Genomic DNA, 9,227 nt, shown 5'->3' with positions numbered 1-9,227 from the left:
TGGAAAAAACCTCTTAGCATTAAAGATGTATTCTGTGATATCTTGGATAATTACTAATGGATGCATTTTTATAGAATTCAAGAAACTGCATTTAGCTTTTGTTTAGGTAGCTAGAAAATACTTTCAGAATTCTTTCAAGGAAGCTGAAGGTAATATGGAAAATAATGCTTTAAGACTGAGGATTGTTCCTGTCTGTTTCTTACAGCCTCAAAACAAAAACCGCAAAGATCATTACAACAGCATGCCCGTCTTTGCTTATTAACGTAGTTCACCAGTAGCAGTGAGTATCTATATAATTTTTTTTTTTGTTACAGTCTTTTCATAGAATACAGTAATTTTCTACACAGCTTACCAATAGCAATAAAGAAAGAAAAGACAAAGAAAAAGAGAAACATAGGTAATAATTTGGTCATCTTCCTCCCACCGAATTAATTAAATTGCATAGCTAGTACTGACATCAGGTTATTATTGTTAAGAATTTTATTTGCAGTGCCTAGTTTGCTCATATATTGGTGCTGTTCGCAGTTTCATGTGCTAGTGAAAGTAGAAGGCACTGCGTTACTTGAGGCTTACTGTGCTATTACTTGCTATGAACAAGAAGAGGCTCTTGCATGTATTGTGCAGATTCTCAATGTGCTAGGAGAGAGCTTCCACAGTGGAAAATTTTCACAACTATGTATTTGCTTTGTTAGCCACAATTTGCTTCTTTTATTGTTGCTAATAGAGACCTTAGTTGCATTTTTCCACATTCTGGATTTTGCAAATGTTAGCACAGTGAATTAACAGGCTTTACAGACAAAAACTCTGACAAATACATTTGGATTACATTTAAGGATTAATTACAGTAATTACAGTACCAACTAAAACTCATGGAAGACAACGGCAAGCTCCCCACTCTATTTAGAAGGCTTTGGATGAGGCAGTTTGCAAAAGCAAGTTGGCAGAAACACAGGAAACTATTACCTACCTTAGTTACATCCCAGAAAGTAAACTTCCGGTTGTTTTTTTTTTTAGTGGCTCCCCTGTGTTAAAATATAGAAATTCAGGTGACAACACCTGGTGTTATCTTGCACGTATGGTTTAGGTACTCATGTCCTGTCTTAACTAAGAGCATTTTAAGATTAGGCCACATAAAGAGAAGATTTGGGGTTTGTAATAAGTAGGATTTATTTCCATCTTCTTTCGTAACAAAAATTGTAGCTCATGTAAGAGTTGATATTTTTTCCTCTCTTCTCTGAGGAGAGAGTTCTTAAATGTTTTGGTCACTGCTTCTCTCACAAAAAGCAACTCTTGCTGAAATAAGAGCCAGGAATTAGAATGGCTACATACAGGGATCTTAGCCCAGAAGTAACCAAGACAGAGGGGCGCCTGGAAGTGACAGAATGGGTAAAAGGGCATACAAATACAGCACACATGAAACCTAAGCAGGTACAACCATCAGCTTAAGAGTTGGCAATGTTATAAAGATGCTTTTCAGATAGGCAATTTATACCCTGGCAGATCTTATTCTGGCTGACTCTTTGTAATGAGCCAGCGTTCATTACAGGAACTTGGCTCATCCAAATCATCCACAGAACTAGGGAAGTGAGAAAGCAAGCAGTGAAGATAAATCCCATATTTGTAGTTGCTGCTGACTGATTCTGCTGGAGAATCCAATGCTGGCATCTGCACTCCATAACTCATGGAAAAAGTTACGCTTTTCAGCTCTGCCATCTAATATTAACCTGTATCTAACTTACTACTTATTCTGTCAGCACTTCTGAAAACTTTGCTGTGGTAGGAGGTAGGTACTCTTCTCCATAAGGGACACTGGACTTTATCATGAACTCTGCTGATGTCTCTGACTTCCCTACTTTCCTCTGCTGTGAATCATGGCATTGTGGCAACAAGCAGGCATCAGTTAGAACATCAGTGTATAGGACTAAGAGACACCAGGTTCCTGCCGGAGCAGCATAGAAGGCTGTTCATCTGCTTGGATCCAGAACTCACACACAGCTATATGGTTTAAATAGAAATTTAACCATTACCTATTTCAGTCTAAGCTGACACTGACACTCATGTCTGTGAACTCTAGAAGCTGAAGAAGTTGCACATGTCCCCTTCTGTTGTCCTTGATACAGTGCTAGCTAATTGTTGGCAGATAACCGGGGGCAATAATCTCCTCAAGTGACAGAGCCCATCTGCCAGAGCCCTCCTACACTCTTGGGAATTTGGCTGGTGGTTCACAGATACTGATAATGGGAGGTTCCTCCCCTCTGCTCTTGCCAGCAGGAAGTGTTTTATTTATGATATCACAAAATATTTGCTCTGCTTTAAGACAAAAGAAGAGGGGTTGTCACTGCTTGCTTTCCAAAAATAATCTTTTCAATCTTATTCCTCTGAAAACAAGTCCTAAAAGGGAGTCGCCAGGTTACATTGCTATGGGTTTGATCATCTCTTGCATCGTTAATGTCCCACTTACTATTTACTTTAATGATGTGGGATCAGGGCCCAACTATCAGCCATTCTTTGCAAATTATACCGTATTCAAATAATTGCTAAGAAACATGCTTTTTCTTCTCCCCCCAGCTCCCCCAAGCTGAAAGGTATTGTGTTGGGATAAGCGAGGGATCAGTAAGCCATCGATATATTGAATGGCCTGCCAGCAACTGGTTTACATGAAACAATTTTACTTTAATTTAGCAACTCAGTTGAGTGATTTTAATAAATAAGCATGTCCTTTATAAGTTTCCAGAAAAGGGAGAACTAATACATTTATTACAGAACACCATGTTTTTGTTCTGACAGGGAATTTTATCCACTTAGGAATGCTAGCTCAAGTTTCACTTATCTTTTTGTTTTTCTCTAGTGTTAATGTACACTTAAAGTGAATTCCCATGCTTCAAATGAGGTTCATCTATTTTCAGCTACAAGTAAGCAAAACCATATTTGGTGTCACATAGAATAAACAGTAGATCTCAAATTTAGATTTTATAACACCAGTTTAACCTATTGCTATGTTATTTACTCTTAATTGAACCACGGTGGAAAATAAGATGTACAATTAGTTATTAAAGAAAAATTCCCTTTAAGGAATTAATGTAATGTTTTATATTTTATTTTCTTTCTTTAAAAGAAAGCAAGAAATTAGCCTGCTAGTCCTCCCCTCTTTGGTAAATTCAGTATTCAAAGTAACAATCACGTTACAAACATTTCCTAGAAAAAATGGAAGTAGCTTGTTGGATTTTATGAAAGTGCAGTCTTTTACTTTATTTCAAAAGCATCTATAGCAGTCTAAGAGATATTATGGCTCACTTAATTTTTTAAAAAGAATACAGAACGCTATAATGATTTTTTTTTTCCACATTACATTGCTCAGAAGCTGATCATTTCCTTCTGCAGGAAAATTCTACTATTCTACACAGCAATGTGCTGTTACTCATCTAATTAGAAGAAATTTATTAAACTTGACCAATTTTTAGAGAAAAATTTTTCAATGAGAATTGTGCAAACTGTTCCTTTGTAGTAACTAATCTGATGCTGAGTACAACATCTAACAAAAAGACAAAACTTGCAAAGCTGAATTCAAGCCACAATAGTTGCCTGGTTCAGGATTCAAAAAGCGAGGCCAGTAGTCTCTTAGCGTAGGCCGTTTTTGTGGACTATTTTAACTGTCCATTCTGCATTATAAGAGCAGCTGCAGGGGTAGTTTCCAGCATAGCTATTTGGAAACCATTTCAATAGAAGTTTTTCCAGATGTAGGTTCGAGTGTGCCAAATGGTCTGGCTCTTCAATATAAAAAGCAAATTGGAAGTTGAGACTATGGTGCTTTAGCAGTAAGCAGCTTTAATCAATGCTCTGCTCAAAGAACCTGCCTGCTCTGAAAAATTGTAATGGTTCCACAGGGCTTAATTTGGAGAGTGATACAAAAATGTGTCAAAGCCTTCTTTCCCACCACCCCCCCGCCCCAAGTTTTTCTTTTTCCCTCCCAGTAATCCAAGTTGTCTAATAATTTATATAAAGTTAGAAGGATTTCTATTGAGGCTTCAAGAAAATGGATTTTATACCCATAATACATAAAAAATACCCATTAATGCTGTATGTTATATATAATTACTCTCTCACACAAGGAAAGGATAGATTACCAGCTATCCAACCAATCAAATTATTTACCATGCAATGAGATGGGATCTTATGGAATAAATAAATTCTGCAAAGGTTCAACTTATCTATCAGAAAAGCATCTTTATAACGTTGCTAGTTCTTAGGTTATAGGAATTCTAAACTTTCATTCTTCTCCCCTTCAAAGAAACACTGATGTTTAGCAAAGACCAATGTCTAAGCATTACCTTACAATTATCTGAAGTTTTGTTGAGTACAGTCCACCATTGTAGATTATTCTATTCTATTACTGTATATCAATTGTGAAGTACCTGAGCTGTGTTTAATGTACCACTTTCTACTACTGAATAAAGTAGCAGCTTAAAATACCAAATTGAAAAAGTTACAGCTTTTCAATTCGCTCACCTAACCTGGGATTCAGACTATTTTATTAGAGGAGGATTCACAGGGAGGGGGATATGTGTATTCTCTGGTGTTCTGTAGCATATTTTTACAGTATCAATTTCCAGACCCTCCTTTTCCTCTTCCTACTTTCTCTTTCTCTCCCTCTCCAAACCACCGCAGGATCCCTAGATGTACATTATATCATGAACAGTCAGATGATGAAAAATCATCCAATTTTTCAGATGTGCCAGTTATCGCATATTAATGTCCATCTCTCAGTTACTGCCACTCAAAGTTTGTGGACGTGCTTGCAAATAATTTATTTTAAATACACTGAGTGTTGAAATTAAATCGTGACATTTAGAGCTAGTGGGCTGAAAGCATTCAGATTTCCTCCCACTATAGGAACAAGATCTACCTTTGTATGAAGTATCACTGGCATTTGAAAGATGGATCTCTGAAAACTCGTAAGTTTGTATCTAACTGATAACAGCAAAATTAAAGGTTAATACTTCATAGTATTGCATTTAAAACCATAAAACTAGTTTTCAATTTCTTGTACTATTCGCTTAAAATTCGGATGAAGCAGGCTCTGCATAAATAGCACGACATTATCTTTGTCTATGGGTATCATACCCAGCACATGCTGCATTCAACAGGAAAGTATCACATAAGTGAGAATAAATAATCTTATCAGTCTCCCAAGAACAGGAAAGAACCATGTACCTGAAAACATTTGTTTTCTTTTCTAACTGCATGAGTTGATCTGGAAAGTTGTTTTTTTTTTTCCTACAATCTTTACTTTCAGATTTAGTAAATACTAGTCTTAAAACATTGAGCCTCAAAACCCTTTCTCACCCCCCAACTCCTTAAGGACTAATATGACTGCTGATTATTCATTCCCTCTAAACATTCTTTGGCGTGCATAAAATTGCCATGATAAATGAGGGAAAAGAAAAACATCAGCTTATAGGTTCAAAGGAAAAAACAAAAACATGTTAGTAAGTAATATTGTAACTTATTCATGTTCAGCAACTTAGTCATTTTCAGGATGTTCTTTCCTGGCTTTGGTTGGTAATCTATGGATTGTAGAGTAATTTTTTTAAAAAATCCTAATGCAAATTCCTAGGGCTCTGCTGTAAAAGCAATTTCCTTTGCCTGAAACAAAATATGTAAGCCTTTGGCCAAGCTCTCACCAAAACCCCTTGCTGAACAGAACCTGGTCTGCACTATCAATGACAGCTAAGTAACAACCAGTATGTATATAAATGTTCACCACTATATAGTCAAAGCCATCTACAATAAATATACTTTACTTCCCAGTAATGTGATAGCAGATACAAAGTTCATCTTAATCACACTCCCGCCTCAATGCACAGCTCCAGAGGCACTGTTTTTATGAAAGCTGAGAGGTTTAATGAAATTAACCTTATCCTTATTTAGAGTGTCACACAGCTAACTGTATTACTCAGAGTAACAGTATTTTTCAATACAGCTGTATATACTAGTGGAAAATAGATATCTTTGAGTTTTCTCTTTATCAGTTTACTCCAGTGAGAGTCTAAGAAGTGTATATCGTTGAATAATATGTGTTACTACCTTCACTTACAAATCTCATTTGGCACCCACAATAAAAAAAGGATTGATAGCAATTCAAGAAACTGCTGACATACTCAGGAGCGAGTTTTTAATTAGATCTCTTCTTGGCGGAGCATCTTTTTGCATCTTGTTAGAATCTATGTTCCTTTGCACTTCTCAGAGATATTTAGGCACAAGAGTCACACAAATGCCTGATGGAAAAGACAGATGAGTCAAACTGTTGGAAAGTTCCCAGGGCAGCAGTTCAGATCACTAACTCTTCAGACTTTTTCCTCCGCTAAATGTCAGATGTGTCACCGATTTAACAGCCATTGCCTGAAGAGATTTGATTATGTGCTGCCATCACCCCTCTTGATTAATCAAAGCAGCAAGTGAAAAATAAGAAAAGAATACGTTCACCTTTAATTTTATTCCTAACTCACAGGAAGAAAATCAGTAATTCTCTTGGTTAAGTCCTCTGCTTAAGTGATAATAGCAAATAGTGACAGAGGTGGCCATACAGCATCTCATTGTTTTCACAGGATGACACAATGACATTAAGTGAAAGTAAAGCCTAAAATAAAGTAAAACCAACCAAAAGCTGCAGTTTCCAGTTACGAAGAGAATTTGCCTTTTTATAGAGTTGTATGAAATAGCTGGGTATCTTGCAGGCATACACTCTCTGCCACACAAAATTAAAATGGCAAACGATGTTGACCTGATAATAAACTATAACATATATCTCCCTGCCTGTTTTTCAGGGCCACAAAAAGGCTGACAAAATGAAGATCAAATAAGATAGACGAACACACTGAAACATCAACCCACCATGAGTCTCCTTCTGACTATTTTCCCACAACACAACATTACTATCAGGAAAAAAGGCCAGTATGACAGGTTCTCACTCTTAAAAAGGTGAATCAATTTGTTCAATTTCTCCTATCCATCATGAAGACCCAGTGTCCCTCTTTGCATGAAATACTGAAAAAAAAAAAAACAACTTCCTCGAAGATAGATTGGTTACATAGACGAGTACAGGAATAAAATTAATACAGGTGAGCATATTTCTTATACTCTGTCTTTTCAGAGTATTAGTCACTGTCTTTTTATTTCCTTTAGTAAAAAAAAAGAAAACTCACTGAAACTCAGTACAAAAGAAGTAAAATAAAGATAAAATTCAGGCAGCCATATCTGCTTGTGGATTACAAATCAACTTACGAACGTCTTGTATACACCTAGATTTTAGTTGTCTAGTTTATTCAAGGTAATTTTTTTACTGTAGAATGGATCACGAAAGTAAAAGGAAAGTAGAAATTTTAGCCTGTCAGAGGCATTTTGGTTAAAGGATATTGCTTTTCATATCAGGTCTATAAAACCTGAAGCAAATTCTACCTAGTATTAGGGTTCAGCATCTCTTAACTTTCTCACCTGAAAAACGGGTCTGTAGTTGAACAAAGTAGGCTTGATTCCAGCTGTAAATTCCTGCCATGCCACCTTCGCATCGTGATTTGGAAATGAAAACCAAAACCAATACTAGTGGTTTGTGATAACCCAATAGCTGGAGATAACATCCTTCAAAAACCTGAGTTTTTCCTAGCTGAAGAAACACTTTTCCTTGTTTGTTGGGCACGTTGCTTGTTATTTTGCTTGTTATTTTGCTCACATTTGGTTGCAGGGATACATCAGGAAAAAACAGTTTTACCTTTGAAACTATTTAAATTTGGAGTATGAATAATCACCCTTTTTTCCCCCATTTAATTTTAAGCACTCCTTTCTAGAATTTAACATTGAGAGACCCCCATATTTTCATTGCATCTCTAAAATGTTATCACAACTGACAAGTTTGTCAAAACCAGGAAACGGCAGCGAAGAAATCTTAAACAGTGTATTAAACACCAACCCACTGAGAGTCCCATTCCTTACTATTCAGAGACACACTTCAAGTTTCAGAGAAATCAGATCTTCACCATTGACAGTTTAAACAGCAATACTACTTAACTTAGTAGATAAAGGCTGAAAACATATTTTTCTGAGAGGCCAGTTTCAGTGGAAACTATTTTGCTGATCATTTAACTATCTTCAGAATATGCTGTGATTTAGTCAGTAGCTTCACATACTGTTTTTCCCTGTTTTGCAAGAAATGCAGAACTATGTGGTTTTTTCTCAGTGTATTAAATATGGATGATCTCTTTAGAAAGTCTCACTCTTTCACACAAAACTCATTATGACCCATTTCTTTAATCAAGAGAAAATTGGATTAAAGACATTCTATTTTCTTCATTACAAGTAAAATATATGGTTAAAGACAAAAATAAACTTCACAGCATAGAGGGAGGTACTGTTTAAAAAATACATATATATCCTTTTCCATTAAAGGTCTAAATGTGCATAAAAAGGTTTCCTTTGCTAGAAAAGGGTAAAAGTTAAGACTTACCTTGGTCAAATCCCAGGATCCAAGGAAGACTATAATGCTGGCAACTCCAGGAGTTCCACCTTCTGTGTTGTTTTATACTCTGCCTCTCCCACAACCTGCTGTTGAACTCAAGAACCACTGCTTGTCCACTCATGTTGTGTGTAGTTGCAATAAAGAATATGCTATGTTTTGCCATCATTTCTATTATCGATGTGAAAGAGGTATGCCTTTGCTGGAATGAAAAAATCATGTTCATTCTTTGAACTGCAATTAACTCATCAATCTGAGAGGCCTTAGAGCAAGATATTTATAGACATGAAGTCCTTTTTCTTTGACAATGCAGCCTTAAAAACATCAGACGGGAAGAAAGAGAAACATATGCATTGATTTTGATTGTTTAATACTCAAGAGTGAAAAAGTGTAAAATCACAAAGCTTATACCACCACAAAAATGCAGTTTCGTTGCAAATGACCAAAACACAAGCTGCCTACAAAGTTTCACACAGCTGACATCAACAAACCCAGTTTCAACATTCTTACCGTCTTTTAAAACACCTGCTATTCACAAACATCAGTCAATATAGAGTTCTCTCACACATCTTTCTTTATATTCTATGCTATATTTGCTTTCTAGACCAGTGGTTCACACATTTGGAAAAGAGTGCCCCACTTCTGATCTATATCAGCATATAAATATACAGGTTTTACCCCCCAAATTACTAATTATATTTTAAAAGCATTTTGTTTAATC

The sequence above is a fragment of the Fulmarus glacialis genome, unplaced genomic scaffold (assembly GCF_000690835.1).
Source record: "Fulmarus glacialis isolate BGI_N327 unplaced genomic scaffold, ASM69083v1 scaffold9534, whole genome shotgun sequence".
In the NCBI taxonomy this organism is placed as follows: Eukaryota; Metazoa; Chordata; class Aves; order Procellariiformes; family Procellariidae; genus Fulmarus; species Fulmarus glacialis.
The sequence above is the reverse complement of the archived record's forward strand: the minus strand, read 5'-3'. Positions refer to the sequence as shown.